The following is a 16,137-nucleotide window of genomic DNA, read 5'->3' as shown; positions in this document are numbered from 1 at the left end:
ATGCGTTTCTTGACCTTACCATTTGAACGTGGGGGATTAGCAATTCCAGACTTTTTTCTGTATTTTTTACATGTTTCTTGTTAAGAATGCGGATACTCTTGACTGGAGAAAATATCATAATGATGCGGAGGCCCCCTCAATATGTGAGTTATTTTTGTTTAGTGTTTTTTACCTACATGTTGTGGGGGAGGATATGTATGGCTGGGCGACTTGACTGACAGCGGTACTTCACTTTTTATTGAATATTGATTTGAGAGTTCTGGGACTGTGAGAAGTTAGACAGGGTGAAAAATAGGATTCCCACAGTGGAAGCAACTCTCAAGAGTGATATTGAAGAAACTCTTGTATTACCAGGTCTTTATTGCATTGAAAATTCACTGAAAACCTACCAAGTACAGGTGTGGTCTCTGACTAGTCATTGCCAGTCTGCCACCACCAGACATGTTTCTGATTTCATGGGGTGAGCGATTTCACTCTCAGAGGCCGGAAACAAAGCTGATCTGGGTGGAGGTGCTTCACACCACCTTCAGGCCGGGATGGCCTTCCAGAACGGGAAGCTTCAAAGGTGATGCCACCATTGAAGTTCAGCCCAGACTCCTGCAGATGGTGGGTAATGCCAAACTCCCTGTCCTGCTCCATATTTGGTTGGAGGCCAGGTGGGAAAACAAGTTTGATGAGGACGAGGGTCCACACTCAGCCAGCACCACCCGAGGGAGAGATAGGCAATAATAACACCTCTCCTGATTTGGATTGTCAGGGAAACCACTGATAAGAGCTAGGGGAGTGCTTTTTCCCACTGGAGGTGCTCACTTACAGGCAACCTGAAGGTAGGAGGCCTATTGGCTACTAAATGTCTCCCCTTGTAACACACCTAAATTCAATATTTATGTGGCATTCCAAGACCTGGAATTTAAATTTGATGGACAAGAAGAAGACTGGAACAAAGAAGACTCGATTATTGAGAACTGTAGAAAAGTGGGTCTTGCTCTTCTTTGTGGTGGTTTTGTTGGAATCATCTCAACTGATCCAGCCAAATGATCCCGCGGAGGGAGACTGATGAATCTACAGTTTCAAAGTTTGAGGTAATGATATGTGTCTCTAGGATTTGAAGGGCCTACCTTTCTGTGTTGGACCATGGAGGAGTGATGGCTCATGTTGAAGGTCTATGGAAAGCGGTAGATGAATCTCTAATAGCCATACCAATGCCCTTAAACCCATCCTGCACCAGCCCATTAAGAAAGCACAGCATTGAAATCTCCGTCACTATAAGGTCATTGCACTCCCTATGCAACAAGTAGTTTTGCTCCCCAAGAAGGCCGATTGTTCGCATCTAGGAGCCCTATTACCTGGCTTACCTGGACTTCATGTCTTGAGACCGCTCCATGATATTTTGTCCCAGTTTCATAAAAACTATTGACATCAGTGCCCACACTCATATGTCTCCATATTGGCTTACCCCTTCTCATAATGCCCTGTGGACTTTTAACAGTGTGTACCGTAACAGTAGGTCCTGGTTCAAGATGTTTAACCACAGGGAGCAGAGACGGTTATAATATCTGGAGAAGAAGCAGGTTGTAGGAGTTAAAGGGTAAGTGAGGCTCAACCTAGCAACCTGCCCGGACATGCCTGACTGACCTAGCGTCTCTACTGAAGGATTGTGCAGAAGTTCGGATACTTTGAGCAGATTTTTCAATTTCAATTATGGCTGATTGGTAAATTGTAAAGAAGAGGAAGGACTATCACTGCTTGAATATTGATTTATTCAAGAACATTTATCAATCTGACCCTTAGTTGTGAATGCTTTTGTATTTCTAGATACATTGCAGACTCATTTATGTGTTAAAAAAACACATTGTCCACCTTAGATAAACACTTCTTTAGTGTGAGAGACGAGTTTCTCCATCACAAACATTATATAGATACCATGAAGTAAGATGCAAAGGATAGATATGACTGCAAACTAGTAAGTCATTAAACATTGCTTTTAGAAGTATTCAATGTGAGGTACATTGATTCATTGTTTTACCTATGTGTCTTCACTAATGTCCAACACAAAGTCAGAGGTATTGTTTGAGTGACACATTACTCCTTCTTTTAAATCAATATGTTGGACACCTAGATTTTTCTATTGTTCTCAAATGCAATTGTGTATATTTAACATCATTGTAAAATGGCAGATGCATGTGGACCATACTGCAGACAACAATTACCATTACAAAATATATCCTCAGTAGTATTACTTCATTGTACAAAATAACTAATGTGAGTAATTACAATGTGAATTGTGAATGCAAGTAACCTAAGAGTGATTGCATCCTTAGAAGGTCACAGAGATAGTTACTAATATTTTAACAATGGTGCTTCAGCCTGTTAAGAGTGATTAAACATGTATCTTCCCATTACAATATTACTCCATATTGTCTAAATATTTTTCAGACATCAAACATTATCTTGAAAGACTAGAGACAACCTGAGAATTCATCAGTAATAGTACTAACCTATGAACACCATGGAGCACTGATTACCAATTACTAAAATTGAGAGTTGAGGAGAATATATCATTCAGTATTGGTTTAAGATAAACAGAGAACATGTCTGGAGCTCGTGTTAGTGGAAAACATAGCGTAATGCTGTTTTAAAATGGCATACATGCACTTTAACTTGCATGGTGCATTATGGGAGATGTAAACAATTATCTCTAAAGCTGTTGAAGTAGTTGTGGAACATAAGTAAGAGACACTAATAACATATAGGGACATGTGTTTGATGTTACATTACTTAGTAGTGTACCCTAAAAACTAACATACAACGTTTGTTAAGTTAAAAATAATGAAGATGCTGGGAAGACAAGAAAACATGATGGTGCTTGTTGGCAGTGTAGAGCAACTATACATGTATATACTTGGTTGTAGAGATTAGTTAGTGAGAAGGAAGAGATGATATACAGTGTAACAAACAAGATTGATAATAATATTACAATTCACTATTAAAATGTAATTATGCCTTTCTTTAGGTTAAAATGCATCTAAAAAAATAAAAACATGTAAACTATAAATACATTTAGAAGTAGAAGTAGAAGTAGAAGTGGAAGAGGTGTGGCGCCGCGGCCAGGGCGACTGACTCCGGAATCTGGGGATCACGGTTCGATCCCCAGCGCCGGCAGCAGATTAGCCCAGCACCATGTGACTCTGGGCAATAGCTTGCTTAATCTTCCCGACGGCCCCCAGCGCCTAGAGACCCTAACGGGTGATTGTTTGCGCTTTACAAATGTGGATATTATTATTATTAAGTATAAACATATGAGGTCGCAGTTGCTCAATGACGTATTGTTATTTTACTTACCAATCTAAATCAAACACGGATTCCTGCAAAAGCTTCAATGTAGATGATTCCATACACCTTATTCTCCCAGAGTTTCTGGAGAATGAGAGAAGAACCACCTGTCCCCTGGGACCCTGGGTGGAATTTTGAGTCCAGGTACTGAGTGCACTTGTGTACTGTAGTGTAGTTCCTATATTCCCAATAGGCTCTGCGCATTGGAATAATATAAACAGCAGTGTAGACGTAGGACTGAGGTCATCTAGGTCTCTACTGACTATATTAGACTTAATTAGTTTTGCCAGCTAGCTCAGAGGTCACTAGACACTTTCTCAAATGTTCAGAAAAGAGTTAACTCTCCTGATTTAGACAAGAAGGGATTAGTTTCTGACAACTGCATAAACATGACAACTTTTCTCCCTCAGAATAAAGAGTGTTTCTCTAGAGTCCTGTGAAAACAATAGACAGCTATTTCACCCCAATCAATCGTGCAGAGTGCAGAGAAATAGAGAGACGGGCGTTTTCAATAAAAATTGTTATTGATTGAGCAGTCTTCTTCCTCATGCAAGAGAAATGAATTGCCACAATTGCAATACTTATCATAAAGTAAAGTGCGTACATTAAAAGTAGTATTATGAAATAATACTGTAAAAGCATTGATATGGTTTCTGAGCCATATGATACTTTAAAACGGATAAAATATATACATACATAAAAACATTGACTAACGTACTCAACTGGTGCTTCTAAGATACGCCTACCCCGGTGTACCTGACCTTAGCCTAATACTTGGGAAGGAGTAAGTAAGTTGCAGTTTAAGTTAAGTTGGTTTTTGCCAAGGATCTGAATCAAGAATTTCCTTGAGGGTTTAGTCAGCTCCGTACCTTGGTTCTAGAATGAAGGAGGTCTTGTATCTCTCTCTCAGGACTCAATCTCCCATCAACCCGCAAGGGTGACTGGAAACACCGGAGCTGGATTTTCTCGGCTGGAGAAAAAGACAGCGTCTCTCTCAGTACGTCAAATGGGAGGGTCGGCTTCCTTCGGCTCTCGCATCAGCTGGGATTAGGGCAAGTAGATAGCCGCTCTGCTCCAAACCACCTTGTGTTTGCTTAAGGCAACGTTGGTATATTTATACCTGAAAGGTGCCGAGTTTGACGTAAGGTTGGACATAAGATGTCACTAAGAACTAACAGTTCTCTCTGGACTCCAGGAGTTCTTGTGCAAATCAAAACAAAAGCAGGGGATTTCCTGGGCTGCTGGAGGCTTGGTTTGTTTAAAGAATGGGTTGTACTTTCTAGAAGTCTATGGGAGTAGCCTTGCCGTATTTGGACCGCAAGGGCTATTACTAAATATGGATATGATTCTTATGCCTTTATAAGGATATTATTTGTTATAACCACATAAGGGCATACATCGGGAATATCGGAGTAGGGTCCTAGATAGAATCACAACACTCTCATAGAGCTCATTCGAATGTTCCTCTCTTGAGAGCATATTGTCAGATACATAATTCACTCTTCTGACAATTATCTGTCACATTTGTTTTTACTAGATAATATTTGAATAAAGGCCCCAAAAACGGTAGCTCTATCCTAATTATCTCATCCAGCATAACAGTTAATTCTGTATCTGAAAATTTGGAGTTTTTTTTTTCAGACATGAGGCAAGCAAAAATATAATTTTACAAATATCAAGATTAGTTGAGGTATCCAAAAAAGAATAAAGAAAAAGGACAAGGCAACAAATTCACACTTTTTCTTGGAGCTTCCAAAAGAGAAATGTAAAAGTTCATTGTATGAAAAGAGGTGAGCTTTATAGTGTCTTCTGCAGGTGTGATTACTTTTCACATTATCTCATGTGTGTAAGATACATGTCTGTCTTGAAAATGCATGTATAGAGCAAGTGAAAACGGGGCCGCAATGTAATCACTCCATTACTACACTCCTGCAAGGCTGCTGATCATAAGAACAGATAACTGTTGATGGAGTATTGTCCAATGGCAGACAATTGTATGCTGGGAATGGAGAAGAACTGTTGGTCAGACTGTAAAATGTCCATCAAGACATATGGAAATTTTCCTCTGCACGTATAATAGAGGTGGTAGAACCTCCGCCAACATGATGACTGGATTGAAACTTCCATCAGGTGGAAAAATGCCAAGATGGAAGTCAGCCATAATACAGTGAGATGGCTAAACATTGCTGAACAGAAAGTGATTCATAACATGACTACAGGCAATAAAAAGATATAGGGTGGCTAGGGTTGGATGGTGTGTAAAAAGGGTGTGCCTTTAAAGAAATGGAAGGATAAGCAGGAGGAATACACTTGGTGGGACCGTCCTCACTGCTGTAGTAATGCCATTGCTAGACGTTCTTTAAATATTTATTAAAAAATGATATAAACCTAATATGAGTCTGCAGAACTGCATCACATAGTGTTCTACAAAATACCAAAATATATAATTATAATTACTATTATTAGACATTTCACTCGTGCGTTTTAAAGCTGTATATAAATATTATAAAATGCACATTCAGATTCCATGGATATTGGAAAGAGGGCTATATCCTATTCTACAAGGGAAAATAGCTATTGTATATCTCAACTATCTATTTATGGACATTAATGGACACACGTACACCCTCACAGAGGTAGAGCATTGCAGAACAAAACACACAAGACTTAAATTCTTTGTGAAAGTAGACCATCATTTTACTGTAACATTTAAATAATCTTTCCAGCTGCAAATAAAATCAGATGCATGATCAAATCATCACTCCTCTCAGCAGTTATTGACTGAGCAACCATCCATTTGACTTTTCAGTAAAGGACAAGAGGATATTAATTAAATCAGAAACTGAAAGATCCAAGGGAAAGTTATCCAGCAAAAGCAAAGGCCTGTGGTCAAGAAGTAAGAAGAGACAGAGAATCACTGGTGTCAGCAGCAACAGGATCAACAAAGGAGGAAACAGAAGGGATTTGATTCAGGACAGAAACAACCTATTCCTTTCCTCTCTGTAGACATTATGTCTATCAATTAGGATTCATAAGTTTATGAAACAGGTATTTCTTTTCGGGCAGTATTACACTACTGTACTCTATCACATCATACAAGTGATTTACTGTTCTGGGAAACACCTGCAGCTCCTTGATAACATAGTTAGCATCCCCAAGCGCTTTCCTTATAAAACTCTCATCCATACAAAAAAAAACTGATTTGCGCCGGGTTTTACCTATAATCCTGCAATCCCCTCACATTGGGAAACAACTCACACTGACCCCTGAATGAAAAGTGGTTCGTGTCCGCCATATTGGTGGAACAAGTAAGTCCCAGCGCTCTAGCGCTGTAGACTATAAAAGGAGGCAACGCAACAGCTCGCGAGACTTTGTGTACACCTGAGGCGGGAAGTGGTGTTTTCTTGGGGGTTTTTTTGCATGCCAATGCCTCCTCTGCTATCGCTGGAAAACTGGTGATATCGGCAGTTTTCACCAGGTTAAGAATGGGATGATAATTCTTTTGCCACTTTTGCTCCGCTAAAGTGCCGATAAAAAGGCATGTTATAGTTTTAAATTAGCATTTAAAAAACCTTAGAAATTTACTGAAAAAAACATAGGTTTCAGGCACGTTATAGTTAGTTGGACATTTCTCTTGAATAAAATCATATAAATTCCCCCATTATAGTTAGTTTACCTAACTATAACTCGCGCCCCTGCAATACACTGCTGATGATGTCACATATTATATCATTCATGACATGGTCAGTGACATCTCTGATGACATCTCAAATGAAATCACTGATGACATCATCCACGTGAAAATCTGATCCACCTCCTCACTATACAACCTTTAATACACCCACTGTTAAATACAGTCTACCATTTTTGAAACCATAGACACACCAATACCAGTTACTACATATGCGCTCACTGATTCCTTGGTCTAATCCCACATCCATTCATTCACCCATATAATCACTCATACATGTAGTCACTCATCAATACAACACTATCATAAACACTCATACACCTATACAGACACTCACACCACCACTCATCCAGAGTTAGTCACAGACCTAGTCACACACCACATCACTTATTCAAACAGACAACTCAGTGCACCACAATTCATCGCCACATAGCCTTATTAAGGCAGAATTAATTAGACAGAAGTCATTGCTACCATTGCGTCCTGCCTGGACCACGCATCATCGCAGGCTGCACACACGCTGGTCGCTACAAGTGCCACTAACTGTCCAGCTCAACTCAATGCCACGTGGCTGTGGGCCCTTGCTGACCGCTGCCTCCTGCCTACACTGCGGTCATCAGTGCTCACATTGAAAATTGAGGGGCTTATTACCAACAACTAGCGATAATTTTTGTCTCTAACTTGTTTAGAGACAAAAATTATCGCCGCACATCGGCGATTTTTATCGCAGATAAACCGTGCTATTATCAAGGTTTATCGCAAATGCGATAAAAAACGGCCGCAATGCATGAATATCGCTGAAAAGTCAGCGATATTCATGCATTATCGAGCAAATGCTCTTAGCCATGTTATCCACCTCCCATTGGATAACATGGTGAAGAACTGCTCAGAGCAGGTGTTAGCTTTTGGAGATATTCGCGCTTAGCGCGAATATCTCCAAAAGTTGGTAATAGGAGATAGCGATGTTAGCGACTGTTTCCAGTCGCTAACATCTTGGCACGCCCACTTTGCATGTCATTAGTGATAAATATCACTGACACGCAAAGTGGGGCCCAAGATGGTCGCTATCTCCTACTAGCTGTCGCTAACTGGTGTTAGCGACAGCTAGGTAATAGGGAGATAATTTTATCTCCGCCTTCTTGGCTTTTAAAGCCAAAAAAGCGGAGATAAACCCCCTTGATAATATGCCCCTGAGTCTTTATTCATTAATTGCAGAGTCCAGTAGGCAACTAAGTATAACATCCCTAAAACCTACATAATATTCTTTCAGTATCCTTGCTTCAAGAACTTGTTTTGTATCAGTTATAGCTTTAGTACAATGACCAAATTAATCTTGCAAGTCCAAAGGAACACTGCATGGCGCTCTATACTTTGGAGAGCTCACACTTTTAATTCCGTCTTGATTTATTAATTGTAGACAGAATTGTACTCTATATCCTCTGATTTTTTCAAGAAGAAGTGACAAACGGCATTCCTCGATCTCTGTGCTGACTACTGCCTTCGATCTATACTGCGGATAGCAGGGCTCACAATTCAGATCAAGTCGTGACTGCAGATAACACAGTCCAGTAGGCAACATACATTGCTCTCAGTGTTGCCAGCACTAACCATTCCCTGGAGGGATGGCTTACACTCACCACACACGCAACCAGCACAGATGTCACTGGATATGTGACGTTGGTAATAAAAAGGGGCCGAGCGCACGTGCACGTACCCAGTTCCACTATCTATCTAACTGTGTCCTTGTGTTCATTATGTATGCATGATGCCGCCCCTGGGCTCTTCCACATTACATTGTGCTGTGGACAGCGCACACAACCATGTTACCTCTGGAAGTGGGGAAAACTTTGGTTATGTAACTTTCTCTTGGTCATGGTATAAGTACATAGGAAGAGACTGGATCATTAGAGTACTGCAAGGATGGTGTATAGTGAATGTATAAGTGCTTTGGGATTGGTGGAGTGATTGGATTACTACATATGTTGGTGGAGCCTAACCCCTGAGCACGAGCTTGGCTATAATTGGCTGCCTCCATGTGCCAAAAACAGAAATTTGGGCTTTGCATGGCCCGGTATTGCTACAGCTGCAACACTCCACTGAAAGTGCAATAAACATTCATATCCACACAGATATGTAATGTGCACAATCTTTCCTGTGTGAAAGTATGAATGAATGTAGGGTCAGTGATTCCACCTACCTTCCATGTTGTGGGAATTGGGTCACAGGGTGACACATTGGCGCTTGCGGCTTGCGTGGTGGCAACACTACAATAGAGATACTTGCATCAGTTGATTCTTCACACAGCCCAGGATGGAACCATGGCAATAGCTCCGGAGTCATTGCTCACAGCCTCACGCATGACTGGCATATGCCAGGCCAGAATGAAATATAATAAAAAGAGGTGCGCTCTCTAATCTCTCATGTAATCAAACTGTGTGGTAAACTAATCTATTTTTCTGTTTGGGGTGCTACACTACGTACTCGTGTTGGCTAACACAGTATAATCATGAAAAAAGATACAGATGTCAGGCCAGCCCACTCTGCTTACGCTTACAGGGAGGAACGACAATGCCACATGTCCCAGGTCTTCCCTGTAGTGATCTGCTGATCACAGGTCTAGTTGTCAGCATCCCACAGCCACTCCCTCACAACTGGTTTACACCCACACATCACCCATGCAGCACAGGTGTCACAGAACATGTGACCCTGCCAATAAAAAGGGCCAGGCGCACATGCTGGAGGCCATTTCCATTCTCTCCCATGACTTGAAGTACACAGAGCAGCCGAGTCACTTTGCCCAACACAGGCCTCCCGCCACTTGGCAATGACTTGAGTTCCACTGAGTTAGTACGACCAGAACTGTTTGGGTATGCACCATCCTGGCAATCAAAACCCAATTTGAATTGTGAGCTTGTCTGGACTGCATGTACGCCACGTCTGGGGAGGTTGCTTCGGCATGTTGTATGCCGTCTTGGACACATGCCGGAAGCAGAAGGTGAGCGGAGAGGCTTGTTTGCGCAGCGGCGGGAGTCACTTCTGGGTGATGGGAGTGGATGGGGTGCAGCAGCCTGGGTGTACAGGGGCCGGACAGCGATGAAGGCATGTGCAGTTGTATGTACTCTATTGTTAGACCTGGCCTCGTGTCGTGGTTCCCCCCCGTTCTTCAGCACCCCGTTAGCGTAGCCCTGCACCCAGAGTTTCCTGCGCAGCACCCTGTTAGCGTAGCCTGCACACAGAGTTCCCTGGTCGTCCTGCTCCCTGCACGCCCAGACCCCGTAACCGACGACCAGTCCCGCTTGTCCCGTCCCACTCCCGGCTCCGAGCGCCTAGGACCTGCATGCCCCACAAGGCCCGGCAACCATTTTCCCTTCCCGAGATCCCTGACTCCCTGGGCCTAGCGTGACCCCGGCCCCAGCGAATCTTAGACTCCAAGGTGCACCAGTCCCGGATGGGGGGTAAAGGGCTCCCCGAGTGAGATAAGCCAGGGAGTTTCGATGGCACCTCCGGCCTCCCCTGAGAGACTGGTATCTGTCACACCTTTGGCCTCCCCCCTGTGGGCCAGTTTCGATTGCACCTCTGGCCTCCCCGAGTGCTGGCTCCAGACCCTGCTGGGCGTCTGGGAATTCCCGGGCGCATCTTCAAAGGATCAAAGAGCCAAACACCGGACCTCTCCAACGACCAGCCCCCAAGGCACGAGGCCTCCGCCTGCGAGGGTCCGGACATCAAAGGGCCACTGGACTATATCAAGGCCCGCACCACAACTAGCGGGCAGTTGTATCCTGGACAAGAAAGCCCTGCTGATCTGATCGCGGCTGACCTTAAGGAGAACTGAACCTTTGAATCGCTGAGCCCTGCTGACACTGTGGCGGCTCCTTCTCGTACACGGAACTGAACCATCGGAGCCCTGCTGACGCTGTCGCGGCTCATCCTTACAGAGACCGAACTAAGACCTCGGAGCCCTGCTGACGCTGTCGCGGCTCGAGCTTGAACTCGAAACCATCTGAGCCCTGCTGACGCTGTTGCGGATCTTCAAGAACTTCTCCGGATCGAGCCCTGCTGACCTCGTCGCGGCTCGAGGAGTACTCTGGTCGACCTGAGCCGACTCGACGTGAGTGAAGCAGCTAGTACGACCATTATCTCCCGTATCCCCCGGCTCACGGATTGAGAGCTGTGCGCAGGGTACGCTTCGTACTGGCCTGAAGATTAAGACTGTCCCGATTCCCTCTTCCCGAATTCCTAAAGACTTTACGATCCCTCGATCGCTTGTAAATAAGAGTGCTGATTCTTCTTACTCTTTGATAAAGAACTTATTACTGAATACCTACGGTGTGGTGTCCGTTCGTAAGTGTGGTGTGAGCTCAGTGTGTACGATCCTAGACTCGAAGTCCTCCCCGGTGGGGACCTCACGATAAGACTCGGCAATATCTGTGGGAGAGGTGGGTCCTGGGGTGGTCGGGTGAGCACATCCTGGCCCTCGGAGATCACCCCTTCTAACATTGGTGGCAGCGACGCGATAGGAACCTACGTCTAGGGATCGTACAGTACTGACACACTACCCGAACGAAGAACAACCATGAGTCTCATCCTAACGAATGACAAGACCACCTTTCAGATGGAGCTTCTGGAAGATTATACGCACCGAGAGCTAAAGCAGTTTTGCAAAGATCTCCGGATCACTACAACTGGGTTAAGCACCAAGGAGGACTTTCAAAAAGCGCTGACAGCATGGGTCAAGGCCGGAGACCATCATCCCCCACCAACAGAAGACGGTGGAGAGGGAGGGCCACTGACCAAAACCCGCGCCCAAGAGGGTGAGAGAGCAGAGTCCCCGACGCGGAGTCCCAGCACGGAGAGAGGTCTGTCACCAGAAGAGATGACAGACTGGGAAATCAACCGAAACCACGAGCTAGAACTAGCACGCCTGAAGATAGAAGGAGAGCTCAAGTTGGCTGAGAAAAAACTAGCCATCGAGCAGTTACGGCTGCAAGGAGAACTGGAGGAGAAGAAACTCCAGAGAGAACATGAAGGCAAAAGGCTCCAGCTGGAGCACGAGGGCGGCCTGAAGGAGATCGAACTGAAGGCCCGGAGCGACGACAACAGAACATTGGGGACCCGAGAGGCCGTTCCCTCGGTGGAACCCAAAGTCCACATCCCCAAGGATGTGGTAAAGGAATACTACAAGAACGATGACATCCAGCAATGGTTCAAGGCCTACGAAGTCGCCATGACCTCCCACCGAGTTCCGCGGATGGATTGGGGGGCCGGGCTGTGGGGTCGATTCCTGAGCGAAGGGAGAGACACCCTGCTCGATCTACCGTCCCCCGAGCATACCTCCTACAGCCACATGAAGGAGGCCCTCCTCACAAGGTACGGGCTCACCCCAGAAATGTACCGACAACGGTTTCGAGACTGCAAAAAGATCCCCGCCACCACATGGGTAGAATATGTGAAATTCTACAGCCGGGCCTTGGAAGGGTGGATCAAGGGCAGCAAGGTGTCCACCTTTGAGGGACTCATTGATCTCATCGCCTACGAACATTTGTCCACGAATTGCTTTGTGGAGCTGAGACAGCACCTCCTGGACAGCAAGCTGGCTGAGCCCCGGAAACTGGCCATCGAGGCAGATCGCTGGGTGAGCACCGGGGTCCCGGGGGAGACTATGGCCGAAATGAACAAGGGTCTTCCCGCCAGAGGGGAGGGGGGGTCAGAGTAGATAGAGGGGGTCCCAGGTAGGGTCTCCACGAAGCCCACCCAGAAACCAGTCCGGAACCTCTCCTCCCACAGCGAGAGCAGGGTTGCCTCCAGCCAAGTCAGGACCCCAAGTCAGCCAAGCCTGCTTCCATTGCGAGCAACCAGGGCATTATGCCAATGACCCCCGATGCCCACTATTCAAGAAGCCCGCGGCTGCGGGTCCCCCAGCGCGCCAGATAGCCTCTGTAGCCCTAGAAGAAGAAAAGGGGGAGGATTTCGAGGGGGGTGACCCAGCATGATTTTAGTCTCCCTGGGTGATAGGGAAATGGTCCCCGGAGCCCCCCTGCCAGACAACACTGAAAAGTACAGACAGCAGGTGACCGTCAATGGCCACCGCATAGGGGCGCTCCGAGACACCGGGGCCAGCATCACTGCGTAAAGTGTCACTTAGTCACCGAAGCCCAAATTGTACCCCGCGCCTCCTGCAGTGTGATCGCAGCTGACAACTCCATCTGCACCTGCCGGATAGCTCAAGTCCCGTTCGAATGGGGGGGAGTCTCCGGAGAGTTGCGAGTAGCGGTCCGCACCGACATGCTCGTGGACTGCCTGCTCGCTAACGACCTGGAGAGCTCCCCGTGGAAGCAGGTAGAACGAAGGACCCACCTGGAGATGGTGGGCCTGCCCGAATGGGCCTGTGTGAGCACCCGTTCCATGACCGCCCGAGTGTCCACCCCCGAGGGGGTAATCCCTGAGAACACCCAACCAGTCCCCGAGGATCCCGAGGTCCACGGATCATCTGAAACCCCCGAGCTGTCCCCCAGTGAGAGCCTTGTCCCCGACGCAGGTCCCCTCGGCCCTGACGTCGAAAAGACCCCGAGCTTGGACGACCTCCCTGAGTTGGCCCCGTGGCGCCAAGAGGGAGGACCGTCCCGAGAAGAGTTTTGCCTAGAACAGACCTACTGTCCGTCCTTGGTTGGGCCGCGGCAGCAGGCCGCCGCCCAGGCCGGCAGTGACCAGTCCGGCTCCTACCTTGTCTATTGGGAAAATGGCCTTTTGTACAGCGAACAGAAGTCTGCCGAGCTAGGGTCAGCCCGGGTGCTGGTGGTACCCCTACGCTTCCGCGGCTTCCTCCTGAACCTGGCCCATGATGTGCCCCTGGCGGGACACTTGGGACAAGACAAAACGTATCACCGCCTGGTCACGCACTTTTACTGGCCCGGCATGTGCTCCGATGTGGGGGCCCACTGCAAATTCTGCCCCACGTGTCAGTCCAGTGAGAAGACCGGCGGGAGGCGCAAGGCCCCCCTCCAACCCTTCCCCGTGGTCAGTACCCCCTTTGAACGGGTGGGAATAGATATCGTGGGGCCTCTCGACCCCCGGAACTCCTTAGGCCACCACTTTATCCTCGTCCTGGTGGACCATGCCACCCGATACCCCAAAGCCATTCCCCTCCGAACGGTGACAGCCCCCGTAGTGGGGCAGGCCCTCATGGGGATCTTCTCCCGGGTGGGATTCCCCCGAGAAGTAGTGAGCGACCGAGGAACAAACTTCATCTCGAAGTACATGAAGTCCCTCTGGCAACAATGTCGGGTGACATACAAGTTCACCACCCCATATCACCCCCAAGGTAACGGTCTGGTTGAGCGATTCAACGGGACCCTCAAGGGAATGATCATGGGACTCGAAGAGCCCCTGAGGCGCAAGTGGAACGTCCTCCTTCCCTGTCTCCTCTTCGCGTACCGCGAAGTCCCCCAGAAATCCTTGGGGTTTAGCCCCTTCGAGCTGCTCTATGGGCACCCCGTCAGGGGGCCCCTCAGCCTGGTCAAAGAAGGTTGGGAAGCGGCAATGCCAGAGCCCCCTCCGGATGTGTTTCGATACATCCTGGCCCTCCGAAACCAGACTCGGAAGTTCCAAGAACTGGCCGAGGCAAACCTCGAGGCCAGTCAAGAAGAAATGAAACGTTGGTATGATCAGTATGCCACTCTGGGCGAGTTTCAGCCCGCACAGCAGGTCTGGGTGATGGCCCCAGTGGGGCACTGTGCCCTGCAAGACAAGTGGACAGGGCCCTTCAAGGTGGTGGAGCGCAAGAGTCAGGTGACCTATCTCATCGATGTGCAGTCCCCCAGGAACCCCTTGAGGGTCCTCCATGTGAACCGCCTCAAACCCCACTTCGCACGGTCCGAGTTGAGTTTGCTCCTCGCCACTGGCGACGGAGAGGAGGAGGAAACCGAGCCTCTCCCCGATCTCCTGTGTGCGAAGGAAAAAGATGGCTCTGTCGAGGGAGGGAGTCTCTCCTCCTCCCTCACCCCTGAGCAGCGTGAGGACTGTCGCCATTTACTGGGACAGTTCTCTGACCTTTTCTCCCTCATCCCCGGCATCACCAGCTGGTGTGTCCACGACGTGGACACCGGGGACAGCCCTCCGGTACGGCACAGAGCCTACCGCGTTCCTGACAGAGTCCGGGCCTGCTTCAAGGCCAAAGTCTCTAAAATGCTAGCTCTAGGCATGGTCGAAGCCTCTGACAGCCCATGGGCTAGCCCCGTGGTCCTGGTTCCGAAGGCGGCCGCCCCCGGCGCTGTTCCCGATCTGAGGTTCTGCGTCGACTACCGCGGGCTCAACGCAGTCACCAGAACCGATGCACATCCCATTCCACGAGCAGACGACCTTATTGACCGCCTAGGGGCTGCTCGCTTTCTCAGCACGTTCGACCTGACCAGCGGATACTGGCAGATCGCCCTCATCGAGGGGGCCAGAGAGAGATCCACCTTCTCCACCCCCGATGGTCACTACCATTTCCGGGTGATGCCCTTCGGGATGAAAAACGCCCCCGCCACCTTCCAGAAGCTGGTTAACCAGGTACTGGCTGGGTAGGAAGAGTTCAGCGCCGCGTATCTGGATGATATCGCGGTGTTCAGCTCCCACTGGTCCGAGCACCTCCAACACCTCTGGGAGGTGCTGATGGCCCTGCAGAGGACCGGTCTCACCATTAAGGCAAGCAAGTGCCAGATCGGACAAGGGTCCGTAGTCTACCTGGGGCACCAGGTCAGAAGCGGCCTTGTAGCCCCCCTCCAGCCAAAGATCGATGCGATTGTGGCCTGGGAGGCCCCCACGACCCAGACGGAAGTGCGGGCGTTCCGAGGGTCCACGTGGTACTACCGAAGATTTATCAAAGGATACGGCAGCATCATAGTCCCCCTCACGGAGTTAACCTCAAGAACCAGCCAAAGAATGTCAGCTGGACCCCCGCATGCCAAGAGGCGTTTGAAGCATTAAAAGATGCCATGTGCACTGCCCCAGTACTACAGGCCCCGACTACTCCCGAGAGTTCGTGGTCCAGACGGACGCATCGGAGCATGGCATCGGAGCAGTCCTGTCCCAGGTAAACAAGAAAGGCCTAGATCAGCCAGTGGCATTCATTAGCC

The sequence above is a fragment of the Lissotriton helveticus genome, chromosome 4_2 (genome assembly GCF_964261635.1).
Source record: "Lissotriton helveticus chromosome 4_2, aLisHel1.1, whole genome shotgun sequence".
NCBI classification, from domain to species: domain Eukaryota; kingdom Metazoa; phylum Chordata; class Amphibia; order Caudata; family Salamandridae; genus Lissotriton; species Lissotriton helveticus.
The sequence above is the reverse complement of the archived record's forward strand: the minus strand, read 5'-3'. Positions refer to the sequence as shown.